Here is a 26,560-nt window from a genome sequence, read left to right as displayed (position 1 = left end):
CCTGGGGAAAAACCTGCAACGATGCACACGAAACTGTTCCTCGTGGTTACCACAGACCCTGAGGTGATGAGGCATTTTTGCTTTCTAACAACACGCCTTGGTGTAAGGCATGAATGGTTTTATAGTGAGTGTGTATCCTAGTGGGCAAAACTGCAACATGTCTAAGCACCGGGAAGCATGAACACCCTGTGATTCGGGTTTTGCTGTCCTCCCTGGAACTCTGCACGCTCATACCTTCGTAGTTCCCAAAGAAGCCTGTAAGCTCCCAGCAAGATGTTCCCAGGGGTCTCTCTGGGTGGTGAGACCCCAGAGGGCATATTCCTGGTGTCACCTTATAAGTCTCTGGAAGTGCACTGCTCAGCCAATGACCGTGTTTAGCCTCCGTAAATAGGAAACAACGTCTTAGGATCAAACACCAGGACGGAAATGCGCGATGCGCCCTGCAAGGAGGGAGACGCGGCCCACAGAGAACACTCAGTGCACGGGTGGGCCACATGCCAGTCCAGACTCGTGCGTGACTGGAGTGACCCCAAGGCGTCAAGCCACCCAGCCTCACCCCAGAAGAAGGAAGGCTGCGGGCTGGCGAGCCGTGTGCCCTGGAGGCACGCTCTGGCCTGTGGGTGTTGAACGAGGCCCTGTTCACCTCCTTGTCCCTCATGCTGTAGCCGAGGCGGTGGGCACGGGAGTAAGCGCCGCTCAGGGCACAGAGAGCACCGGCCCCGCGGGCGGGCGGGCGGAGCCGGGGAGGATGCAGCAGAGGAGCCAGGAGACAGAGGCAACGCCCCCGGGGTGAACCGAGCAGCCAGGTGGAAAGGGCCTCCTTCGGCCCCCAGCGCAGCGAATCCTGACAGCGTGGCCACGACACAGGCATAAGGTCACAACCAGGGCCTGGGGTGCGAGGGCCACGGCAGAACTGAAGAAGAACAGGGCAAGCCTCGTGGCCCACATGCAGGAGCAAGAGTGCTGGGTCGGTGCGGGGAGGTCCCATAGACGTGGGCGAGGAGTTGAGGTCCGTGGAGCTGGAGCAGAGCGGCCAGGGTGCTGTGGGTGAGCGCTGGCCAAGGCGAGCAGGCAGGCGGTGGCGGCCAGCCCCGTGCGGGTTCCGTGGCCCATGAGGACTCGGTAGTGCAGTGGCTGGCAGAGGGCCGCAGAGCAGTGCGCAGGAAGCACTCCCAGGGGCCAGGACTCGGAGGAAGAACATCTGGGTGAGGCAAGCTCCGTGGAGCACAGGCCACACTGCCGCCAGCAGGCGTGCCAGCCCCGAGGCACTGTGTTGGAGATATAGGCAACGTCCAGCAGCGTCAGGTTGGCTAAGAAGTACATGCGGGGGTAGAGTCGGGAGTCCAGGACAGTAAGGCTGACGATGCCCAGGTGCCCAACCACAGCCTAGATGTAGACCAGCAGAAATATCTTGAAAAGCAAGGGCCTCGACTCTGTGCCAGCCAGCCCTTCCAGAAGAAACTGGGACCCTAGGGTGTCACTCCCCATCCGCATGGAGCCAAGCACAGAAACGGTAGAGTCTGACTCAGAGTCACATGAGGATCTAAGTCCCGAGATTCCAATTCACTAGAGGGAGTGGGGACGAGGGAAGGTCCAGAGACGAAGAAGACAGGTTCCAAGCTTAGGACAATGAGACTTGGAATGGAAGGACTGAGGTTAGGCTCGGGAGGCCGGTGGTGAGGTGAAGGCCAAGGGAGCAGGAATGGTAACCCCACACCCAGAGAGGTGCGTGACCTGGAAGCCCCGGTGTGCCCTCCTCCCGTGAGGGTGTCAGGCAATCCCCCAGAAACGCCTATCCGAATGCGGAGCCTAGACCCTGTAATCATCCGCAACGGTCCCCTTACTTCCCCAGCGCCCACCCAGCAGAGCCCCAACCCGGGATCAGTGATAACACATGCGTCGGGTCCCTCCATCTCCTGCTCTGGACCTCCCGGTACCTCCCATGTCACTTGGGGTCAAAGCCACAGTCCTGCCCGATGCGCCCTGGGCCCTCTGTGATACACTCTCTCCTCTCCTCTGTCATCAGGCAACAACTCCGGCAGCTCCGTGCCCCGAATCACATCTGCACATGGACACGCAGCAGAAGACACCCTGGCCCGTTGCCTGCCTCCGCAGGAGACGGCTCTGCCCTCCCGCCTGCGGTGATCTGACCCCGTTTCTCTGGCTGCTCTCAGGGTGCCAGCCCTGCTAGGCAATCGTTTCACATGTGAACGTACTAAATGCCACGGAATTTTCACTTAAAATGGCTTATTGTGTGTTAAGTCTTCTTGTAAGTTAATGGCTTATTGTATGTACAATACAATACAACAGTCCACCACCCTCAACAAAAAGAGAAGGCAAAATAAAGGTTTTCCCCACATACAGAAGCTGAGATCCTTTGTTGTCAGCAGAAAGCCTGCACTACGAGAAATGCTAAAGAACATTCTCCACGAGGAAGGGTGATACCAGATGGGACCTTGGATCTATGGGCAGGAACGCACAGTTCCAGACTTGGAAAGTACGTGGGTGAATATAAAATATGTTTTCTCTCTTTAAAATTTCTTTCGACCATAGCAAACCATTTAAAGCAAAAGTATTCACCACATGATGTGGGCTTTGTAACCTCCAGAGGGAGTGAAATGCACGACAGCAATAGCACAAAGCACAGGAGTGGGTAATTGGAGGTATACTGTTGTCATGTTCTCATCTTATATGGGAAAGGATTGGGAATTATTTTAACGCAGTCCATGATAAGGTCAAATATGTGTTAGAAAACCTAGAACCTTGGATATAAAATCTATACATATATAGAGAAATTCTAGAAATTACTCATCTGAAAGAAGGCATGTAAAGATGGAGAGGGGAACACAGAACACATGGGACAAAGAGAAGGTAAATAGCAGGATGGCAGATTTAAACTCAGCCGTGTCACTACTTACATTTCTTGCGAATGTCTACATGGTGCAACTAAAAAGCAGAGATTGCCAGACTGGATAAAAAAGGCAAAGCAAAACTATCTGCTAAGCATAAGAAATGTGCCTCAAATGTGAAGCACGATACAAGGAAAAAGATGGATAAAGTTATACAGCGACTCTCATCATAAGAAAGTTTGAGTGGCTGTACCTATAGGCAGAGTAGGCTTCGGGACAAGGGAGATGACGGGATGGAGGACGTTTGCTAATGATAAAGGGGCACTTTGTGAAGAAAACCTAAAACTCTAAATATGTGTGCACTACTAATAACAGGGCTCCAAAATACATGAAACAAAACTCACAGAAAAGAAAGGAGAAATAGATGAATCCACAATTGGAGAAACATTTTCAGACTCCTTTTACATAATTGACAGAACAATATTGCAGAAAATTAGACATAGAAGAGCAAATTAAAATCTAAATACATAGCGGGAAAGAAATAATGAAGATAGGAGCAGATGTGAATAAAATGTTAAATGGACAAACAATAGAGAAAAATCCATGAAACTGAAAGCTTTAAAAAAAATACCAAATATCTTCTCCCCTTCTGTAGGTTGTCTTTTAGTTTTGTTGACTGTGTCCTTTGCTGTGCAAAAGCTTCTTATCTTAATGAAGTCCCAATAGTTCATTTTTGCTTTTGTTTCTCTTCCCTTCATGGATGTATCTTGCAAGAAGTTACTGTGGCCGAGTTCAAAAAGGGCGTTGCCTGTGTTCTCCTCTAGGATTTTGATGGAATCTTGTCTCACATTTAGATCTCTCATCCATTTTGAGTTTATCTTTGTGTCTGGTGCAAGAGAGTGGTCTAGTTTCATTCTTCTCCATGTGGATGTCCAATTTTCCCAGCACCATTTACCTGAAATTTGGCATCAACATAAGAAGTTTAGCACAGCAAAAGAAACAGTCAACAAAACTCAAAGAAAGGGCTGGCAGGATATATTCAGGGTCCTAAATGAGAAGAACATGCAGCCAAGAATACTCTATCCAGCAAGGCTCTCATTCAGAATAGAAGGAGAAATAAAGAGCTTCCAAGATAGGCAGAAACTGGAAGAATATGTGACCACGAAGCCAGCTCTGCAAGAAATACTGAAAGGGATTCTGTAATACAGGAAGTTCAAGGGAACAATCCACAAAAACAGGGACTGAATAGGTATCATGATGACACTAAACTCATGTCTTTCAATAGTAACTCTGAACGTGAATGGGTTTAATGACCCCATCAAAAGGCACAGGGTTTCAGACTGGATAAAAAACAATGGCCATCTATTTGCTGCTTACAAGAGACTCATTTTAGACATAAGGACACCTACAGCAATTATATGGTTTCACTCATGTAGAATATAAGACGTAGTGAAAAGGACTAGAGGGAAGGAGGGAAAACCGAGTGAGGAACAATTAGGAAGACAAACCATGAGAGACTCCTGACTCTGGGAAACAAACAAAAGGTAGCAGAAGGGGAGGTGGATGGGGTGATGGGGTAACTGGGTGACGGGCACTGAGGAGGGCACTTGATGGGATGAGCACTGGGTGTTGTACTATATGTTGGCAAGTTCAATTTAAATAAAATAAAAAATTATTAAGGAAAATCAGTGTTGAAAGTGGGCATCCTTTCTTGCTCCTGATCTTATAGAAAAAGCTTTCAGTCTTTTACCACTGAGTATGATGTTAGCTGTGGGTTTTTCATACATTCCCCTTATCGTCTCTAGGAATTTCCCTTAAATTCTTAGGGTTCTTTAATGTCTTTATCATGAAAGGGTGTTGGATTTTGTCAAAAACTGTATCTTACCAATTGAGATGATTGGGTTTTTTCCTTTGTTTTATTGATTCTCTGGTAGGTTTCACATATGGAACCACATTTGCATTCCTAGAACAAATCTCACTTGGTGATTCTGTGTGTGATTCTTTTTTAAAAAATATTTATTTATTTATTTATTTAAGCATGGACGTCATTGGTGGAGAGCAGTAGAGGCAGAGGGAGAATCCTTGAGCTGGGAGCCTGAAATGGGGCTCTGTCTCAGGACCCTGAGATCATGACCTGACCTGAGCTAAAATCAAGTCAGCCCCTTAACCAACTGAGCCACCCAGGCACCCCTGTATGCAATTCTTTTAATATGTTACTGGATTCAGTTTGCTAGGATTGTGTTGAAGGATTTTGCACATATATGTTCATAAGGGATGTTGATCTGCAGTTTTTTTGTGGTCTTTGATTTGGCTTTGGGATCAGGGGAATGTTAGCCTCATAGAATGGGTTATCTATTCCCTCCTCTTTTGTTTTTTGAATTTGAGAAAGATCAATGTTAATTCTCCTTTAAATGTTTGGTAGAATTCTCCAGGAAGCCATTCGGTCACGTATTTGCATTTACTGGGGAATTTTTTTAGTGGATTCAATCTCTTTACTCTTAAAGATTTTTCAAGGGCAGCCCAGGTGGCTCAGCGGTTTAGCGCCACCTTCAGCCCAGGGTGTGATCCTGGAGACCCTGGATTGAGTCCCATGTCCCTGCATGGAGCCTGCTTCTCCCTCTGCCTGTCTCTCTGCCTCTCTCTCTCTCTCTCTCTCTCTCTCTCTTTCTCTGTGTGTGTGTGTGTGTTTGTGTGTGTGTGTGTGTGTGTGTGTGTGTGTGTCTTCCATGAAGAAATAAATAAAATCTTAAAAAAAGATTTGTTCATATTTTCTTACCCACATAACCTTCACTTCTTTCAAGTCTTTCCTCAGATGCCTACTTCTCTTTTTTTTTAAAGATTTTATTTATTTATTCATGAGAGACACACAGACACATAGAGAGAGAGGCAGAGACAGAGGCAGATGGAGAAGCAGCCTCCATGCAGGCAGCCCGATGTGGAACTCAGTCTTGGGACTCTGGGATCAAGTCCTGGGCCAAAGACAGGCACCAAACCGCTGAGGCACCCAGAGATCCCAAATGCTTACATCTCAGCAAGGTTTTCCCTGTCCCCTATATCTATTATGAACCCCCAACCCCATCTCTTATCTCTTTTCCATGCACTTTTTCCCTTAGTAATCATTGCCATTTAATATTCTATTTATTTACCTTATTTATTGTCTGCCCCTATACAAGAATATAAGCTCCATGAGGCAGAAATCCCTGCATGGATTCTTCACCACTGCAAGCCAACTGCCTAGCAATAGCAGATATTCAACTAATATTTGTGGAATAAGTGTATCAATATATCAATATAGCTGGAATTCAGTGAGGGAACAATTCCTGGATGAGGTGGAGCCTTATAGGTCATAGTAATGAATATGGATTTTAGTTTGAAGTGACATAGAAGGCATAGGAAGGTACCAAGAAAGGCAGTAAGATTATCTTATTTATGTTTAAGATCAATCTGGAAAATATATTTGAGGGGGACTATGTTGAATTCAGAAACCATTAACTTTATTGTCAATAGGTTTCAGGAGAGAGATGAAGATGCCTTGAAGTAGGATTTCAGCAGTGGAAATGGAGAAAAGTTGATGAATTCAAGACATATTTTGAATATAAATGAGACAGAACTAGTAAATGGATTAGATATGAAGGGGAGAAAAATGGGTAGGTGACAATGATCATCATTAAAGCCATCTTAGATGTTTTGGACAAGACCAGCCAGCAGCTGAATATCACCAACTCACAACACTTGATAGCACAAAGAACAGAATTAGTCAGGTGAGCCTTAACCAAATTTCTGATGCAAAATATTGTAAAATACAATGCAATGATTATTGTTTTAAGCCAGAATATTTTTAGGTAGTTTATTACACAGATCAGCTCATCAAAACAACACTCTCATCAAGAACAATTAGAAAAGCTAGTGAATTCTAAAATCATATTTTTAAATGCATGGACCTTCAGAAGCAGTAAGGATTAGAAGGGGTAAAATTCCAGAGAGGGGAGTACTATATGCTGAATATCTGTGTCCCTCCTAAAAGTCATATGTTGAAACCTAATTCCCAACGTGATGATATTTGGAGGCCGGGCCTTTGGGAGGTCATCAACCCATACGAACTAGGGGTGGTGGAAGGGGAGGAGGGCGGGGGGTGGGGGTGAATGGGTGACAGGCACTGAGGGGGGCACTTAACGGGATGAGCACTGGGTGTTATTCTGTATGTTGGCAAATTGAACACCAATAAAAAATAAATTTATTATTAAAAAAATGTCATAAGGGTTTAAGTCCCATGAAAGGGATTAGTCCCCTTATACAAGAGACCATAAAGAGCTCCCTCAGCCCCTCCACTATGTGAGGACACAGCAAGCCGATGGCTGTCTGTGAACAAGGAAGCAGGCCATCACCAGATACCAACCTTGCCAATACCTTGATCTTAGATTTCCAGCCTTCAGAACTCTGAGAAATAAATGTCTGTTATTATAAATCACCTGGACTGTGGCATTTGGTAATAGCAGCCTGAATGGACTAAGACAGAAATTAGTACTGACAAGTGCCGCTGTAACAAGTTATCTCAAAAATATGGAAGCAGCTTTGGAACTGCGTGATCAGTAGGGAATGGAAGAGTTTTGAAGTGCGTACTAGAAAAAGCCTATATTGCCACAGACAGACCATCAAGGACAATTCTGTTGAGAGCTCAGAAAGAAAAGAGGAGAACCATGGAGAAAGCCAGAGTCTTCATAATCCTGAGCAGGATATGGGTAGAATGTGGATAATAAAGGTCATTCTGATGTGGTCTCAGACAGAAATGGGGAATATATTATTGGGCACTGGAGGAAAGGCCATCCTTCTTATAAAGTGTCAAAGAGCCTGGCTGAATCACGTCCTAGTGTTTTGTGAAAGACAGAATTTACCAGCAATGAAATTGGATATTTAGCCGAAGAAATTTCTAAGCAAAGTGTTGAAAGGGCAGCTTGGTTCCTCCTGATTGCTTAGTAAAACTTGAGAAGAAAGAAGTGGTTTAAAGACAATTATTAATCAATAAGGAAGCATAAGTTAAAGATTTGGAAAATCCGGGCACCTGGGTGGCTCGTGGTTGAGCATCTGCCTTCAGCTCGGGTCATGATCCCAGGGTCCTGGGATCGAGTCCCTGCAGGGAGCCTGCTTCTCCCTCTGCTTATGTCTCTGCCTCTCTGTGTGTGTCTCCCATGAAGAAATAAATAAAATCTTAAAAATAAGATTTGGACAATCCTCTGCTTAACAACATTGCAAAAAATGACAACACTAAGAATGTGGCCAAGTGACCATTTGATTCGGAAATGAGTATGGATTAGCGATCTCAATATAAGCCAAGCACTATTCTTTAAGACAATGGAAGAATGACTTCAAGGGTGCTTCAGAAATCTTCAGGACTAACCCTCCGATTACAAGCCCAGAGTACAGGTTTGGGGGGCTTGACTGCTTCCACCTAGGATTTATTTTTTAAAGATTTTATTTATTTATTCCAGAGAGACACAGAGTGAGAGAGGCAGAGACACAGGCAGAGGGAGAAGCAGGCTCCATGCACGAAGCCCGATGTGGGATTTGAATCCGGGACTCCAGGATCACGCCCTCGGCCAAAGGCATAGGCTCAACCACTGAGCCACCCCGGTGTCCCTCCCCCTAGGTTTTAAAAGACAAGGTTACCCAGAACAACCTCAGGCATGCAATCCCAGCCCAGGGGAGCTTCAGGGCCCCAGCAGAGAGCAGCTGCAGGGCCATCCCACCAAGCGACGTGGTGACACTGCCATCCCAGTGGACCTGGAAGACAGAGCATCAAGCTAAAGATTATTCTTGAGCCTTAAGGTCTACTGGAATTTGCCCCAAATTTAGTGCTTTGGGCTTACTTGCAATCTGTCAGTCTTTTCTTCATTCCTATTTCTCCCACTTAGAATGAAAAGGTCTATTTTATGCCTATCCCACCATTGTATTTTGGAAGCACACAACATGTATAGTTTCACAGGTTCACCGATGGAGAGGAATTTGCCTCAGCTCATACTTTGAGTCTTACCCACATCTGATTTAGGTGGCATCTACATAAGACTTGGCCTTCGACTTTAGAGTTCTTGCTGTAACTGGTTAACATTTTTGGGGCAACTACAATAGAATGAATGCACTTTGTGTGCAAAGAGGGACATGAATTTCGAAGAGCCAGAGTAGAATGCTATGGTCTGAATGTTTGCGTCCCCCCAGAATCCATATATTGATCCCTAATTCCCAATGTGATAGTATTAGGAGGTTAGGTCTCTGAGAGATGATTAAGTCATAAGGGTGGAGCCCTCATGAAAGGGATTAGCGCCCTTATGGAAGAGACCCCAGAGAACACCCTCGTCCCAGCTGCCATGTGAGAACACAGTGAGAAGATGGTCATCTATGGACCAGGAAGCAGGCCCTCGCCAGACACTGAATCTGCCAGCACTTGATCTTGGACTTCGAGCCTCAAGAGCTGTGAGAAATACACGTCTGTTGATTATCAGCCACCCAGTGGGTGGTATTTTGTTAGAGCTGCCTGAACAAACTAAGACAGGGAGAAACGTTTAGATGTGAGCTGAGGAACTGCACCTGGTTTTTGCTTAAAGGATATGCTGGCTCTAGTTGAGGGAGAGATGCTGAGAATCTGAACTAGACACATACAGAAACCTACTGCTTAGGTTCAGAAGAAACATGAGACTTTCGGGTCCTCAAACCAAGAGCTGCTCTCCCCCAAGGCATGTGCATAGTTCTCAAGCTGCACAGGGTTAGAGGCTACAGACCTAAGCTGAGCAGTGGTGGGCATTTTCTGTAGTGTCACTGTGCTTGGGAAACAACGGCCTGCTAAGTGAGAGGCCCTGAAACACAACAAACAGAATTGAAAGCCCTGGAAGGAATGATGAATTTACACTGTGCATCGGCAACCACTTTTTCCCCAGGAAAAATTTCAGATCAATGCAGATAGAGGCTGACGGTTGCTGTTAGTGGGTAGAAAAATCAGCAGAACTTTAAGTGGTCAAGTGGAACTGAAGTGACAACATTGGAGAGTTGGAGGATATATTAGTTTGCTAAGGTGCCGTGACAAAGTACAACAAACTTACTGTCTTATAACAATAGAAATTGATTCGCTCACATTCCACAAGGTCAGAAGACCAAAATCAAGATGTCTGCAGGCCATTCTCTCTGTGAAAGCTCTAGGAAATGATCTGTTTCATGCCTTTCTCCTAGTTTCCGATGGTTGCCAACAATCCTTGACATTCCTTGGCTTATAGATGCATCGCTTCAATCTTTGCCTCCATCTTCACGTGGCCTTCCTCTTTCTGTGTCAGTGTCTATGTCTCTTCTTTTTTTTAAGATCTATTTATTTGATAGAAACTGCATGTAGGGGGAGGGGCATAGGGAGAGAATCCCATGCAGAGTCTCCGCTGAGTGCCGAGCCTGACATGGGGCTGAATCTTGTGAGCCCAAGATCACAACCTAAGCCGAAATCAAGAGTCAGACCCTCAACCAATGTGCCACTCACGTGCTCCTCTTCTTCTCTAATAAGGGTATCAGTCATATTGGATTTAGGCCTCACCATACTCCAGCATGAGCTTGCCTTTACTTGATTACATCTGCAAAGACCCTATTTCCAAATAAGGTCATACTCAGAGGTAATAGAGGTTAGAACTTGAGCATATTTTTTGGGAGGGGGGTCACAATTTAGTCCATAACAAGGGGCCTCAAATACTCAGTTGGTCCTCAGCTCAAGACATATTTATATTTACTACATATCAATAGAATGGAGGAGAGAAATCACATGACGATCTCAATAAACACAGGAAAAGCATTTGACAAAATCCAACACCCTTCATGATAAAAATACTCAACAACCTAAAAAATAGGGGTGCCTGGTGGGCTAAGTCGGTGGCCATGTGACTCTTGATCTCCAGATCATGAGTTCATGCCCCACGTTAGGCGTAGAGATTACTTTAAAACAGAACGTTTTAAAAAATAGAAAGGAAGTTCATCAACATTATAAAGTGCACGCATGAAAAACTCACAGCTAACATCATACTTAATAATGAAAGATTGATGGGATCCCTGGGGGGCGCAGCGGTTTGGCGCCTGCCTTTGGCCCAGGGCGCGATCCTGGAGACCCGGGACCGAATCCCACGTCGGGCTCCTGGTGCATGGAGCCTGCTTCTCCCTCTGCCTGTGTCTCTGCCTCTCTCTCTCTGTGATTATCATAAATAAATAAAAATTTTTTAAAAATCTAAAAAAAATAATGAAAGACTGAAATCTTTTTCCTTAAGACCAGAAACAAATAAAGGATGTCAGTACTTGTTTTCTATTAAACACTGTACTGGAGGATCCAAGCCGTATAGTCAAGCTAGGAAAAGAAATAAAAGTCAGCCATAATGGAAAAGAAGATGTAAAATTATCTCTATTTGCAGATGACCTCATTCAGCATGTGGAAAATTCTAAGGAAAACACTAAAAAACTATTAAAGCTAATAAATGAGTTAATAAATTTATTTATTAAAATAAATTTTAAAATTTATTTAATTATTAAATAAATAAATTGCAATGAACAATCTGAAAATTATATGGGAAATCTATTCCATTCACATACCATCAAAAACCTTAAAATATTTATGAGCAATTGAGGCACCTGGATGGCTCCCTTTGTTAAGCATCCAACTCTTGATTTCAGCTAAGTTTATGATCTCAGGCTTGTGAGATCAAGCCCCATATCGGGCTCCGTGCTGGGCATGGTGCCTGCTCAAGAGTCTCTCTCTCCCTCTCCCTCTGCCCCTCCCCTCTGCTCTCTCTTTCTCTATCTCCAAAAAAATATATGAGCAAATTTGTCAAATTAAATGAAAAACTTACTCTGAAAACTACAAAATACTGTTGAAAGGAAGTAAATAAGATCTAAATAAATTGACATCCTATGTTCGTGAAGTGAAGGACTTAATACTGTTAAGATGGCCATACGCCCCAAATTAATATAGGCTTCAGTGCAATTTTTATCAAAATGCCAGCTGAATTCTTTGCAGAAATGGACAACTGATTCAAAAATGCATATGGTGACTCCTGGGTGGCTCAGTGATTGAGCGTCTGCCTTCAGCTCAGGTCATGATCCTGGGGTTGTGGGATTAAGTCCCACATTGGGCTCCCTGCATGGAGCCTGTTTCTCCCTCTGCCTGTGTCTCTGCCTCTCTCTCTTTCTCTCTCTCTCTCTCTGTTTCTCATCATTAAATAAGTAAAATCTTTTTAAAAATTCATATGGTAAAGAAACCAAGAGTATCCAAAACAATCTTGAGAAAGAACAATGTGGGGACCCCTGGGTGGCTCGTGATCCCGGGGTCTAGGATTGAGTCTCGCATCAGGCTTCATGAGGGGAGTCTGCTTCTCCCTCTGCCTATGTCTCTGCCTCTCTCTTTCTCTGTGTCTGTCATGAATAAAAAAATAAAATATTTAAAATAAAATTTGGTTGTTTGCAGGTGCCTGGCTGGCTCAGTCAGGGGAGTGTGGGACCCTTGATCTTGGGGTTGTGAGTTCAAGCCCCATGTTGAGAATAGAGCTTATTTAAAAAAAGAAATCAAATTTTTCAAAAAGACAATAACAAATGTTAGCTAGGATAAGGATCAACTGGATCCCTCATGCATTGCTGGTAGGCGTATTAAAGGTGTGTCTCTCATGAATAAATAAATAAAATATTTTTTAAAAAATCTAAAAAAATCATTTGGCAAAATTCAACATCCTTTCATGATAAAAAATATCTCAACATATTATGTTATACAAGGAATGTACTTCAACATAATAAGGGTGATCTATGACAAGCCCACAGCTAGTATCATGCTCAGTGGTGAAAGGTTGAAAACTTTTCCTCTTAATATCAGAAACAAAACAAAACAAACAAAAAGAAAAAGATGCCCACTCTTAACAATTTTTTAAGACTTTACTTATTTATTTGAGAGAGAGAGTGAGCATGAACAAGCAGGGGGAAAGGCAGAGGGAGAGGAAAACGGAGAAGCAGACTCCCCACTGAGTGTGAAGCCCTATGTGGGGCTCAATCCCAGGATCCTGAGATCATGACCTGGGCCAAAGTCAGAGGCTTAGCCGAGCCACCAAGGCACTCTCCAACTCTTCCATTTCTATGCAACATATTACTGAAAGTCCAGAGCAATTAAGCAAAAAAAAGAAATAAAAGGCATCCAAATCATATAAAAAGCAGTAAAAGTATCCCTAAAGACCACCCTAATTATCCCAAAAACTGTTAGAACTAATAAATGCATTCAGTGATGTTGCAGGATACCAAATCAACACTACAAAATCTGTTGTTTCTATACGCAAACAGCATACTATCCAAAACATAAATTAAATAAATAATCCCACTTACGATCACATCAGCATGATAAAATACTTAGAATTAAATTTAACTAAGAAGGTGAAAGATCTGTACAGTGAAAACTATCAAACATTAATGAAAGAAATTGAAGACAACACAAATAAATGGGAAGATGACCCACGTTCATGGATTGGAATAATTAATACTGCTAAAATGTCCGGACTACCCAAAGCAATGTACAGATTTAAAGCGATCTCTATGAACTCCAATGGTATTTTTCACGGAATTAGAAAAAAACACTCCTAAAATTTACATGGAACTACAAAAAAGACCCCAGATGGCTAAAGCGATCTCGATCAAGAACAAAACTAGAGGCATCACACTTGCTGATTTCAAATAACATTACAAAGCTATAGCAATCGGGAGTCCCTGGGCGAGTGGAGAGTGTCAGAGGCAGAAGCAGAAGCAACCAAGATCCCGGAGCTTCTCCAAGGCTTCCCTCTGGGTTGCCTGTTCGGCCACCCCTTCCCCGCCTGGCAAAGGCACTGGCTTCCAAATTCCCACGCACGCAGTCATCCTTGGGCCACCCAGCTCTGGCCAGGGCCCCATGTGCCACAGGAGCGCTCAGAGCTTTGGCCTCTAGCATCTCTCCAGCAGCCACTTCTTGCAGGAGAACATCAAAGCCTACACCAAAGTTGGTGACATGGCAAAGTAGTACATAGAGGGAGCTTTTGTTGTTCCAGATCACGTGAGCACACATCTAATGATGTCGGAGCTGGAGCATAGGTGCGGCCAGCACTGGCTCCTGGATGGTTTTCCTAGGACATTAGTTCAGGCTGAAGCCCTGGACGAAATCTGTGAGCTGGATCTAGTGATCACTTTAAACATTCCATTTGAAAAAATAAATAAATAAATAAATAAACATTCCATTTGAAACACTCAAAGATTGTGTCAGCGGATGTTGAATTCACCCTCCTAGTGGAAGGGCATAGCCCCTGGATTTCAGTCCACCTTATGTACATGGGATTGATGACATCATGGGGGAGCCATTAGTCCAGCAGGAGGATGATAAGCCTGAAGCAGTGGCTGCCAGGCTAAGGCAGTACAAGGATGTGGCAAAGCCAGTCATTGAATCACATAAGAGCCGAGCAGTGCTTCACCAACTTTCTGGAGCAGAGACTAACAAAATCTCACCCTATGTTCATGCGTTTTTATTGAGCAAGACCACACCTATTCAGTCCAAAGAAGCACAGTGAGCCCACCCGGTGGAAGAGGCGGGAAAATGTTGTTCATTCCATTGTATGTGTAGTATTGGTGCTGTGCCCAAGTGAGAAGCTCCTGGGGGTTGCTGCAGTGTCGTTTCTAGTTTAAATGGTGAACTGAAACGAAAACGAATGAGGAGGATGAGTTCCCGAAGGGGCTGTTCTCTGCCTTTTACAAGAAGGCAGTCAGCCTACATGCGTCTAAGATGACTCTGCGTGTCTCCCACCCATCACAAGAAAGCAATACAGGCTGGATTTCAAATGGAATCTAATTCAGTAGCCTTTTCACACGTGACGGTGTCGGCTTCTGGTTCCCCCGTACCCCGAAGGCTGTTGAACCACAGCACCAGGAGGCTTGTCCCAAGTTCTGTGGTAGGTGCCCTTCCTGGTGACCATGCGATCGAAGCCAGTTGTTCTTTGTGGTTGCTTCTCTGGTCTTGAGTGACTATCCTCAACTTATTTTTTCTGTTAGGAGTGATACCTCTTCTGCATCCATGCACCATAGAATCTCTCCTTTGCAGACATCCTGGGATGAAAGGATTTGGCTTCTACTATTTTTGTCAGAGTGTATTTTTTTATATTTGTTTTCTCCCTTCCTAGGCTATGAAGTAATACAGATAGTTACTGCTTTTATCCCTCTCAGGTTCCTTTCTAATAAGAGCTGAGAGTGAGGGGAGGGTGTCAAATCGCTTCCTTTACCAGGAACTGAGTCCTGCAAAGGGTCTACTTACGTAGTTGGGATGCCTCTCATGAGTTGGCACTGCCTTTTTCTTTTATTGTGAAAAAAAATCCTCAAAGTCTTTGGGAGTCTTCAAAAAAATGGGGCTTACCTACATAAATGTTAAAGGATTGTGTCGTGTGTCTAGAAGCAATAAGAACATATGAAATTCCTGCACTAAAAGAATAGCTTATTATTCAAGACAAAAAAAATGTCTTTTGAAAAGCTGCTAAATATTGATGCTGGCAGTGTTTTTCTCCTGTGCGTGCCCCAATGATATTATATAAATAGTTGGTAAAGGGAAGGGAGCCAGTGGGTTGAGGAAAATGTTGCACTAGCTGTGCCCACACTATGACAGCTTGATGATTATGGGAAAACAAATTCTTAAAACTTTTTTTCTGGGCAGCCCAGGTGGCTCAGCGGTTTGGCGCCTGCCTTCGGCCCAGGGCGTGATCCTGGAGGCCCGAGATCGAGTCCCACAATCAAGCTCCCTGCGTGGAGCCTGCTTCTCCCTCTGCCTGTGTCTCTGCCTCTCTCTGTGTGTGTGTGCCTCATGAATGAAGATGAATGAGATGCTTTCTATGCGGTGGCCATTAAGTCTAGAAATATGGATAATACAATCTTGTCATTCTTTGTAATGTAATATCAATAAACCATTTATTAAAGAAAAAGCTATAGCAATAAAATAGTACGTAGTTTTGACATAAAAATCAACACATAGATCAATGGAACAGAATAGAGAGTCCAGAAATAAACGCCCATCTCTATGGCCAATCTTTGACAAGGGTGCCAAGAACACACACTGGAGAACGAATGGTCTCTTCAATCAGTGATGTTGGGAACTGGAGATCTACAGTCAAAAGAATGCATTTGACCCCTGTTGGATCCACCATACTCAAAAATCAACTCAAAGTGGATTAAAGACTTAATCATAAAACCTGAAACCATAAGACTATGAGAAGGAAATGTAAGGGGAATGCTCCCTCACATTGCTCATGGCAACAATTTTTTGAATGTGGCACAGGGAACAAAAGCAGAAATAGACAAGCGGGATTAGATCAATCTAAAACAAACCCTGCACAGCAAAGGAAACAATTTTCCAATATCCCCAATTATCCCTTTCCAGGGATCCCCAATAAGTGTTTTTTTAAGGCAATACAAGGAAGAGGAGAAAAAGAGAACAATGAAGAATTATTATACAATAGTAGATGATTAAAACAGGAGCAAAACTAAAAAAAAGAAAAAGAGTAACATAAAAGTCAGGATGGAGGATCCCTGGGTGGCTCAGCGGTTTCGTGACTGCCATTGGCTCAGGGCACGATCCTGGAGTCCCGGGATCGAGTCCTGTGTCGGGCTCCCTTCGTGGAGCCTGCTGCTCCCTCTGTCTATGTCAGGTTTGGGTGGCCCAATAGGCTTCCCCATTCATGTCCTTAATCCCATAATGACACAATTTCACATTTTATGTGATTGAATTTCTTGCAAGCTCTCTCCGACATTATGGCCGGGTTTTATATCGCTCCGGTTTATCCGTTCTGCTGTTGACGGGCATTTGGATAGTTTCCAGCCCTCGGCTATGATAAACGAAGCTGCTATTTAATTACCTAATTAGATCATCGTTAATTTCATGTTTTGTTATTTTCAGCTGAGAAGCTTGTACCTCCTTGGCTAAATTCATTCCTAAGTATTTTTGCTCTTTTTGGTGTTATTTTAAATTGAATTGTTTTCTTAGTTTCATGTCAAATTGTTCTTTGAGCTCCCTCTAGCTGTTCCCAAGAAGGCAAAATCCCACTCTCATGGGATTTTATGGGTATGGACGCTGAGGCTGCAAAAGGTCCAGTAAGGAGACGTCACATCCCCTGACACATCGGACGCCAGACAGCACCTCCGTCAGCAGACAGGACACCCCCCTCCTGTAGCACGTCACCCTTCAGTCAGCACATCCCACAGCAGAAACGAATTTCCCAGTCACACAGCACATCCCTCAGCGGACAGCGCATCACTCGTCGGACATGGCATCCCCCAACAGACAGCCCATTCCCCATCAGTCAGCACATCCCACATCAGACGGCACATCCCCTGTCATACGGGACATCCCCCGTCAGCACATCCCCCGTCAGACAGGTCATCCCGTCAGACAGCGCATCCCTCGACAGACAGGTCATCCCCCGTCAGACAGCTCATCCCCCGTCAAGTCATCCCCCATCAGACGGCATATCCCCTGTCAGACAGCACATCCCCCCACAGACAGGTCACCCCCTGTCAGACAGCACATCCCCCCTCAGACAGCGCATCTCCCGACAGACAGGTCATGCCTCGTCAGACAGGTCATCCCTTCAGACAGCGCATCCCCCGTCAGGTCATCCCCTGTCATACGGGACATCCCCCGTCACACAGTGCATCATCCCCCGTCAGCGCATCCCCGGTCAGACAGGTCATCCCGTCAGACAGCGCATCCCCCGTCACACAGTGCATCCCCCGTCAGGTCATCACCCGTCAGATGGCACATCCCCCATCACACAGCACATCCCCCGACAGACAGGTCACCCCCTGTCAGACAGCACATCCCCCCTCAACAGCACATCTCTCGACAGACAGGTCATGCCTCGTCACACAGGTCATCCCTTCAGACAGCACATCCCCCGTCACACAGCACATCCCCCGACAGGTCATCCCCTGTCAGAAACCCATTGCCCGTCAGGCAAAACATCCCCCGTCAGACAGGTCATCCACCATCAGCGCATCCCCCGTAAGAGAGCTCATCCCCTGTCAGAGAGCACATCCCCCATCAGACAGGCCATCCCCTGTCAGAGAGGTCAACCCCCGTCAGACAGCTCATCCCGTCAGACACCACATTCCCATTAGCGCATCCGCCTTCAGACAGCACATCTTCGGACTGACGCTTCCCCCGTCAGACAGATCATCCCTGACACACAGCGAATCCCCCGTCAGACAACATATTCCCCGTCAGACAGGTCATCCCGCATCAGACAGCGCATCTCCCGACCGACAGCGCATGCCCCGTCACACAGCGCATGCCCCGTCAGAGAGTTCATCCCCCGTCAGTCAGAACAGCCCCCACAGACAGCGCATCCCCGTCAGTCAGCACACCCCACATCAGACAGCACATCCCAGTCAGACATCCCCCGTCAGACAGGGTATCACCCATCAGGCAGCACATCCCACGTCAGTCAGCAGAACCCCCATCACACAGCACATCCCCGTCAGACAGGTGTTCCCCCGTCAGACAGCACATCCCTGTCAGGCAGCACATCCCCAGTCAGAAGGCACATCCCATCAGACAGGTCATTCCTCGTCAGCCAGAACATCCCCGTCAGACAGGTCATCCTCCGTCAGCTCTTCCCCCATCAGAGAGGTCATCCCTCCTTAGACGCCGCATCCCCCGTCAGACAGTGCATCGCCTTCAGGCAGCACATCCCCAGCCAGACAGCACATCCCCCGTCAGACAGGACATGCCCCATCGGACAGGTCATCCCCCATTAGAAAGGTCATCCCCGATCAGACAGCGTATCTCCCGTCAGGTCATCCCCTGTGTGACAGCGCATCCCCCATCAGACAACCCATCTCCCGTCAGACAGCACATCCCCCATCGGAAAGGTTATCCCCCATCAGACAGTCCATTCCGCGTCAGGGAGGTCATCCCCCGTCAGACAGTGCATCCCCGGTCAGAAAAGTCATCCGCCATCAGACAGCATATCCGCCGTCAGACAGGTCATCCCTCATCAGACAGCGCATCCACCATCAGTCAGCACATTCCCCGTCAGAGAGGTCATCGCCCGCAAGACACCACATGCACCGTCAGTCAATCCATGCCCCTTGAGACAGGTCATCCCCCATCGGACAGCGCATCCCCAGTCAGACAGCATATCCCCGTCAGGTCATCCCCCGCCAGACGGCATATCCACCGACAGACAGGTCATCCCCTGTCAGAAAGGTCATCCCACATCAGACAGCATATCCCCCGACAAACAACACATCCTCCGTCAGACAGGTCAGGCCCCGTCAGAAAGCATATCCACCATCAGATAACACATTCCCCATAGTCAGCACATCGCCCGTCAGACAGCACACCCCCTTCAGACAGGGCATCTCGCGTCAGACCGGTCCTCCCCCGTCACACAGCACATCCCCTGTCACACAGCGAGTCCACTTTCAGTCAGCAAATCCACCGACAGACAGTGCACCCCCATTAGACAGCGCATCCCCCGTCAGACAGCACATCACCCTTCAGTCTGCAAATCCCCCGTCAGCACATCCATGGTCACACAGCACATCCCCGTCGGGCAGCACATTCCCCTTCAGTCAAAAAATCACCCGTCAGACAACACATCCCCCATCAGAGAGCTCACCCCCGGTCAGACAGGATACCCCCCGTTACGCAAGGCATCCCGTGTCACACAAGTCATTCCCCGTCAGACAACATATCCCCTGTCAGGCAGCGCATCCCCCGTCAGACAGCACATCCCCCATTGGTCAGCACACCCCCCGTCAGAGAGGTCATCCCGTCAGACAGCACGTCATTCCCCGTCAGACAGCACATCCCCTGTAGACGGCGGCGGGGCTGCGGAGGACACGCTGGCGTAGACGGAGGGGAGGCAGGAGCCAGAAAGGCAAATCCCAGAGCACCAGAGGCTGGGCCCTGCCCTGCTTACGACAGGAAGGCTCCATAACGGTCGGTGACACGGACCGCGAAACCCCCCGTGGCGTAGGCCACAAACGTGGATGTTCTCATTGCTGCAGTTTCTTGTTTGTTTGTTTCTTTCTTTCTTTCCCCGCGGGCAGTATGAATGTCTCCCCTATTATTGGACTGAGGAACCAGGGTCTGATCCATTATTGAACCCCCTGCCATGACCTGACAACTTGGCCTCCTTCACCTCAAGGGAGACATGGGCCTGTTTCCTTGCTAAGGGATCGGCTCCCTGCCAGTCAAGGCACATTATGGTAGAAAAGGAGAAAAATGAGTCTTTTGTGTGTAAGACTCCAAAGGAGAAGGGGAGGGACAGCACAGGGCAGATGCAGGAGAGGGACAAGAGGAAGGGCCACCCGTTTCCAGATAGTGTTTCCAAGATTGGCCCAGAAGCGGGCCGTTGGGTGGACACGGAGAAGCCCACGGCCTCCACGGTATTCTCAGCGGCTGCACCACCTTCCGCAGAAGGTACGTCCCACGGCTGTGCTAACCGGTCTCCTGTAGGTCGGCCTCCCTCTAGGTTGTTTCTAATTTTCAGTATCATAAACTCTGCTGGGAGAAATGAATCACCGGGACATTTGTTGCTGTGTAACGTGTGACTTACAGTAGATTTTAGGAGGGGAAGTGTTGGGTCAGGGAATAAGCCCTTTGGTTTTCTCCCTCTCCTTCTTCTCGTCTTGTTTTGTTTTTGTTTTTTTGTTTTTTTTTTTTTACTTCTTCTCCTCTTAAATAAACTCCACATTCAATGTGGGGCTCAAACTCACTACCTCGTGGTCAAGACTCCGCCGCTCTAGCACCTGAGCCGGCCAGGAGCCTCGGGGGAACGGCCTGTGAAAGCATCTGACGCGTATGACCGAATTCTCCTCCAAAAAGCTAGCGCCAGTTCGACTCCAACCAACTGTGGAGGCAAGTGTCCACCTTCTGACCTCCCCCCTCCCTGTATTTGTCAGCTCAGGCCGCCATGATGAAAGACCACACGTTAAGTGGCTTAAACAACAGAAATGTATTTTCTCTCAGTTCTGGAGACTCAAAGTCCAAGAGCAAGGTGCCAGCACCATTGCTTTCTGGGGAGGCCTCCTGCTTGAGGGTGTGCAGAGAGAGGAAGGGAGCTCCCAGGTGCCTGTTCCTCTTCTCACAGGGACACCAGTCTTGTCGGAGTAGGGGCCCACCCTAAGGACTCCGTTTAACCCTAATGACCTCCTTAAAGTCCCTATCTCCATCCAGATTCAGGCCCATAAGGGGTTAAGATTTCAACACAGGACTTTGTGGAGGCAGGGAGATACAGCTCAGCCCATACAGGGACATTTTTAGTCTTTTAAATCTTTGCCCTTATATTCACTAAAGTCACACCTCAATATGGTTTCACTTTCTTTTGATCTTTAACGTGGCTTGACAACCAGTCCTAAGACGTTGAGCCAGGGGTATCTCCTCTTCTGAGAACGGTCCATTCATATCATTTATCTGTGTTTGTAAATTCAAATAGGCACATTTTACTTATTGATCCGTCAATGCTCTTTACATATTAAAGATACCAAATCTTGTCATCATTTGAAAACACTTTCCTTCCTCATTGCTTCCCTGCATCCTTGTTCACGTCTTTTCTACACAGAGGGTCTGAAAATTTTGAGATGTATTTCAGTGAGAGATTTTTCTCCCATTATGATTTCTGTAGTTTGTGTCCAATGGAAAGCCTTACCCACTGTAAAAGTGTACAATTTGTCATCCATAACATCTTTTGGCACTTTATTTTTTTTTTCTTTTGGCACTTTAAAATGTTAATAAACCAGGAATTTATTTTGGTGTGAAATATGCCATTGGTCTAACTTTGTCTCCTCCCCTGCCCAAGGTTAGTCAGGTGTCTCAACATCATTTATCACATAATCCATATATCCTTACTGAATTGAAATGTCATCTTCACCAACGTCTAAGCCCACATCTGACTTTATTCTTGCACATTTATTTCTCTGTCCAGTTCACGTTGAGCGCACTGGGATGGCCTCCCTGAGGAAATGGCCTGAACGATACAGTAGAGAAAATTGGGATTGGTATGGGAGAAGGGAGAGAGACAGAGACGGAGGAAGACACACAGACAGAGAGACTTGATCGGCTCAGCTGAATTGCCTTGGCAAGGGTGCAGGGACATACTGGAGACAAAGAAGCAGATGAGAGAATAAAGGTTTAGGCATCAGTGGGTAGATTAGAGGCCTTTTGCATTGGGGAACAGCATTTGGGTTTTTCCTTTACTTCTGTTTTTTAAATAAAAAAGCCTTTATTAATAATGCTGTTATGAATTTTTTTTTGAATATTTTGTTTCAAGAGATGGCATACACACAGATATGGGCAACTATACACAGTCCTAGTTTTAGTGGTGATAGAGATTTCAGGTTATTGAGCTCCTAATATTGTAGGGACTGTAATTCCTCCACGGCATATTTATCCAGATTTCTGTGACGAGAGCATATTACCTGGTTAAGGGATGAGGGAACATTCCTCTGCTATACAGTAAAGTGAAAGATAGGAGGAGAAAGGCCAAGATAGGGGGCGGCAAACTTGATGTCCAAAATCAAACGCAGGACCCATGTTCTCATGGGAAGGGAGGGTTTATCAGCCAGGACATAAGCACTGTTCAAAGGAGCCAAGGCTAAAAAAAACAAAAAACAAAACAAAACAAAAAAAAAAACAAAGGAGCCAAGGCAGAGATGTGACTGGTGAAAAAGATGTAAAACTAAGAGTCAGGAGCCAGAGTGAAACCAAGCTTGAAGGTGTCCATAAGGAGCCCCTGAGTGGTTCACTTGAGTAAGCATCCGACTCTTGGTTTGGCTCAGGTCATGGTTTTGGGGATGTGAGATCGAGCACCACATGGGATTCGGCATTCAGCGGTGGGTCTGCTTGATGATTCTCTCCTTCTCCCTCCCCCTCAAGCAAATACATAGATCTATTTTAGAGAGAAACAGTATGTAAAGAACAATGGTGAATTTATTGGAATTATTCAAGTCAGAAGAGAAAGGGAAAGCTGGTCTTCAACTTGCTTTTTACAGAAATATAAATTTCCAAAAGAATCAAAGCTGAAGTTGGAGAAAAAAAATGAGAGCACACAATTAAATAGGAAATATGAAAGCATTAAAATAAAGGGAGAAAACACTGATGAAGAAATGTATGCAGGAAACAAAACCCAGAAGCCACGTGTGAACACAAATGAATCAGTGTCTGGATCCAAGGAAGTGTCAAGTGATTTGTGGTAGAGACACCACAGAAGCATCCAACTGGGACTCAGGTGAGCAAAGCATTCATGAGTCAAATAGTAAATAGAGCAGGATGCAAAATCCAGAAACAAAAATCGAATAAACAACAAAGAACACCAATGTCTGATTTTACACAAAGGTGCTGAGCTCTGTTATGGATGGAAACATGATAAATAAGATAAACTACAAGCAACAAGTCAGGAAAACGTCAGTAACCCAAATGGTAGACTAAAGCTAATGCCTTTAAAATGCAAATATCTCCTAGAAATAAAGACAGAAGAAGACCAAGAGCCCAGCAGGAAGTTGTACAAATGGTGGGAACCAGGAATCCGCGGGAAAAGAATCAGAAGCAGCCAATTCGGGGCACAGTATTCCTGCAGGTGGGGGAGTCTGCCTTGTCTGCACTAGGGTCTCGGTTTTCGGATCCCCCAGGAAAGAGTGACAGGAGGACCCGCGCTCACAGAAAGCCAGCCGGAAGGAAGGTGACAGCACAAAGGAGCTTATTAAGGACAGCACAGTCTCAAGGCGGGAGAGGAGGCAGGCCCTGAGCCGGTGACTGCACCCGGGCTGGCGGGGGGGGGGGGGCTTTCTTTGTATGTATGGAGAGGTCACGGGTCATGGCTGGTGGCGGGGTCTCCGACCGAGGTTGCGTCCCATCATCTGAGGGGATCCTACCAGGTGGGGTGGGGGTGAAACCCAGTGTACATCTGTGGTAATGAAGCCATCAGTGACCCTGGCGCCGAGGTGGAAGAGGAGAGCACAGGGCCTGCACGTGTGGCTCCTGGTCTGTCAGCAGCCCTCCCCCTCCCCTCCCCCCCTTCCCCCTCATCCCCTTCCTCCTCCTCCCAGTTCCTCTGACTCCCCTCCTGCCTCTCCCCTCCTCTCCCCCCTTGGAAAGACGGAGGCACGACCTTCAAAGCCACAATCAGGATGCTGTGCGCTCAGGCTTCTAACCTGTCCCCTACTGTCACGGCCCCTGCCTGCAGCTCAGGTCTAACCTGCCTACTTTATCAGTAGGATCCTATTGATGTAAAAGAGTCAGCGGTGCAGGTCACTATATCCTGGGGAAAAAGCTGCAACGATGCACACGAAACTGTTCCTCGTGGTTACCACAGACCCTGAGGTGATGAGGCATTTTTACTTTCTAACAACACACCTTGGCGTAAGGCATGAATGGTTTTATAGTGAGTGTGTATCCTAGTGGGCAAAACTGCAACATGTCTAAGCACCGGGAAGTGTGAACACCCTGTGATTCGGGTTTTGCTGTCCTCCCTGGAACTCTGCACGCTCATACCTTCGTAGTTCCCAAAGAAGCCTGTAAGCTCCCAGCAAGATGTTCCCAGGGGTCTCTCTGGGTGGTGAGACCCCAGAGGGCATGTTCCCGGTGTCACCTTATAAGTTTCCGGAAGTGCACAGCTCAGCCAACGACCGTGTTTCACCTCCGTAAATAGGAAACGTGTTCGGATCAAACACCAGGACGGAAATGCTTCCAGGGCACAAGCAGGGCCCGGGGCGTGACGGCCACCGCAAAACTGAGGAAGAACACGGCAAGGTCGGTGGCCCGTGTGTGGGAGCAAGAGAGCTTGGACGGCAGGGGAGGTCCTGGAAGAAGTGGGTGAGGGGGCCAGCCCACGGAGCTGAGCTTTTCTACCACAATGTGGCTTGAACGGGACGGAGCCGATCCCTTAGCAAGGAAACAGGCCCATGTCTCCCTTGAGGTGAAGGAGGCCAAGTCTCAGGTCATGGCAGGGGGTTCAATAATGAATCAGATCATGGTTCCTCAGTCCAATAATAGGTGAGACATTCCTACTGCATGTGGGGAAAGAAAAAGAAAGAAGAAAGAAAGAAAGAAAGAAAGAAAGAAAGAAAGAAAGAAAGAAAGAAAGAAAGAAAGAAAGAAAGAAAGAAAAAGGAACCCAAGAAATCTGGCAGCCCCGGGTGGCCCAGCAGTTTAGCGCCACCTTCAGCCCAGGACATGATCCTGGGGACCTGGGACCAAGTCCTATGTCGGGCTCCCGGCATGGACCTGCTTCTCCCTCTGCCTGTCTCTCTGCCTCTCTCTCCCTGTGTCTCTCAGGAATAAATAAATAAAATTATAAAAAAAAAAAAAAAAAAAAAAAAAAAAAACAAGAAACCGAAGCAACGATAACATCCAGGTTTGTGGCCGTCGCCACAGGGGGATTTCCTGGGTCTGTGTCACCGAAAGGTGTGGCGCCCTTTCTGTCTTCAGGCAGGGCAGGGCCCAGCCTCTGGTGCTCTGGAACTCGCCTTTCTGGCCCCAGCCTCCCCTCCGTCTACACCAGCCCGCCCTCCGCAGTCCCGCCGTCTCCAGACAGTCTTTGGTGACCTCAAACAAGGTCAGTAAGTGCCACATTCCAGCCCCAGTGTTTTGGGGCCCTTGGAGCTTCCCGTGCAAACCCGGTTCTATCTTGGGAGGAGTCACACCTGCTGGCTCAAGGAGGCGGGGAAACTAGAATTCCGGTGGGGGGGGCTGCTTTCTGGGGGGCAAGCGGGGACCCTAGACCCACGGCCTTGAAAACGACCCAGAAAAGTACATTCTGGACTCAGCGACTGCACCTGGTGGATCCGGCTTGGTTCGGGCGAGACTGACCCCGAATTCCCCGGGATCCTGCCTTCGGTGGAGAAGAGCCTAAGCGTCCAGCAGTCACAGCCGAGTCCTTCTTTTGTGCGTCCCATGTCCCACCGCTGAAGGGTCTTCAGGAAGAGGACGACCTCGGGTGTTCAACGAAAAGAATTCAGAAAGCATGGAGCGGCGAGCTTCCGGGTGGGACCTCAGCCTTGGCGGCCGGCGCCTCCACCAGAAGGGGACCCTGAAGGCCGACCCTGTGCCCCAGGCTGGGGAGTGGGGGCCCAGCGACAGGACACCGTGCGGCTCCTCCCGTCGGGGCCCGTCTGCACCCGCCCGGCGCGGCTCCTGGGGTGTGTGCGCCCCGGGCCTCCGCCCGCACGGGCAGGGCAGAGAGAACGTGGAGACGCAGTAGCCGAACATAAAGTCCGAGGCGACTAAGTTTTATTTTGTGTGGTGACAGACCCTGGGAACCGCCCTCGTCCTCGGGGGCCTGGGTGGCTCAGTCGGTGACGCGCAACTCCCGCTTTCGGCTCAGGGCAGGATCTCAGAGCTGCGAGGTCGAGCCCGTGGGGGGCTCCGCGTGGCGCGAGGGGCCTGCTTGAGAGTCTCTCCCCCCTGCCCCTCCCCGCATGGCTCCCGAGGAAACAAACAGCAAGCAGCCCCTGCCCTCCAACCCCGGGGAACCAACGGGGCCCACAGGGCCCAGTGCCCAGGACGAGCCCTCAGGGCCACAATCCAGGGGCCACTGGCATAGGACTCAGTCCACGGGGAAGGACGCACCGCCCAGGAGGGGCACTAGGTCGGTGGGAGCCCCCTTTCCTGGCTTCCACTTATGGACAAAGTGGGGCCGACGGGCTGCCTGGTGCGCACCAGC

The 26,560-nt window shown here is 47.4% G+C and overlaps 2 pseudogenes; one reads left to right on the top strand and one right to left on the bottom strand.

Annotated features, from left to right (window-relative positions):
• Nucleotides 1–696: 696 nt before the first annotated feature.
• Nucleotides 697–10,395, bottom strand: LOC140596144 (olfactory receptor 3A1-like; annotated as a pseudogene).
• Nucleotides 10,396–13,872: 3,477 nt separating this feature from the next.
• LOC112912301 (adenylate kinase 4, mitochondrial pseudogene) lies at nucleotides 13,873–14,425 on the top strand (annotated as a pseudogene).
• Nucleotides 14,426–26,560: the final 12,135 nt, after the last annotated feature.

This window comes from Vulpes vulpes, chromosome X (assembly GCF_048418805.1).
Source record: "Vulpes vulpes isolate BD-2025 chromosome X, VulVul3, whole genome shotgun sequence".
NCBI lineage: Eukaryota > Metazoa > Chordata > Mammalia > Carnivora > Canidae > Vulpes > Vulpes vulpes.
This window is presented reverse-complemented; position numbering and strand designations above follow the sequence as displayed.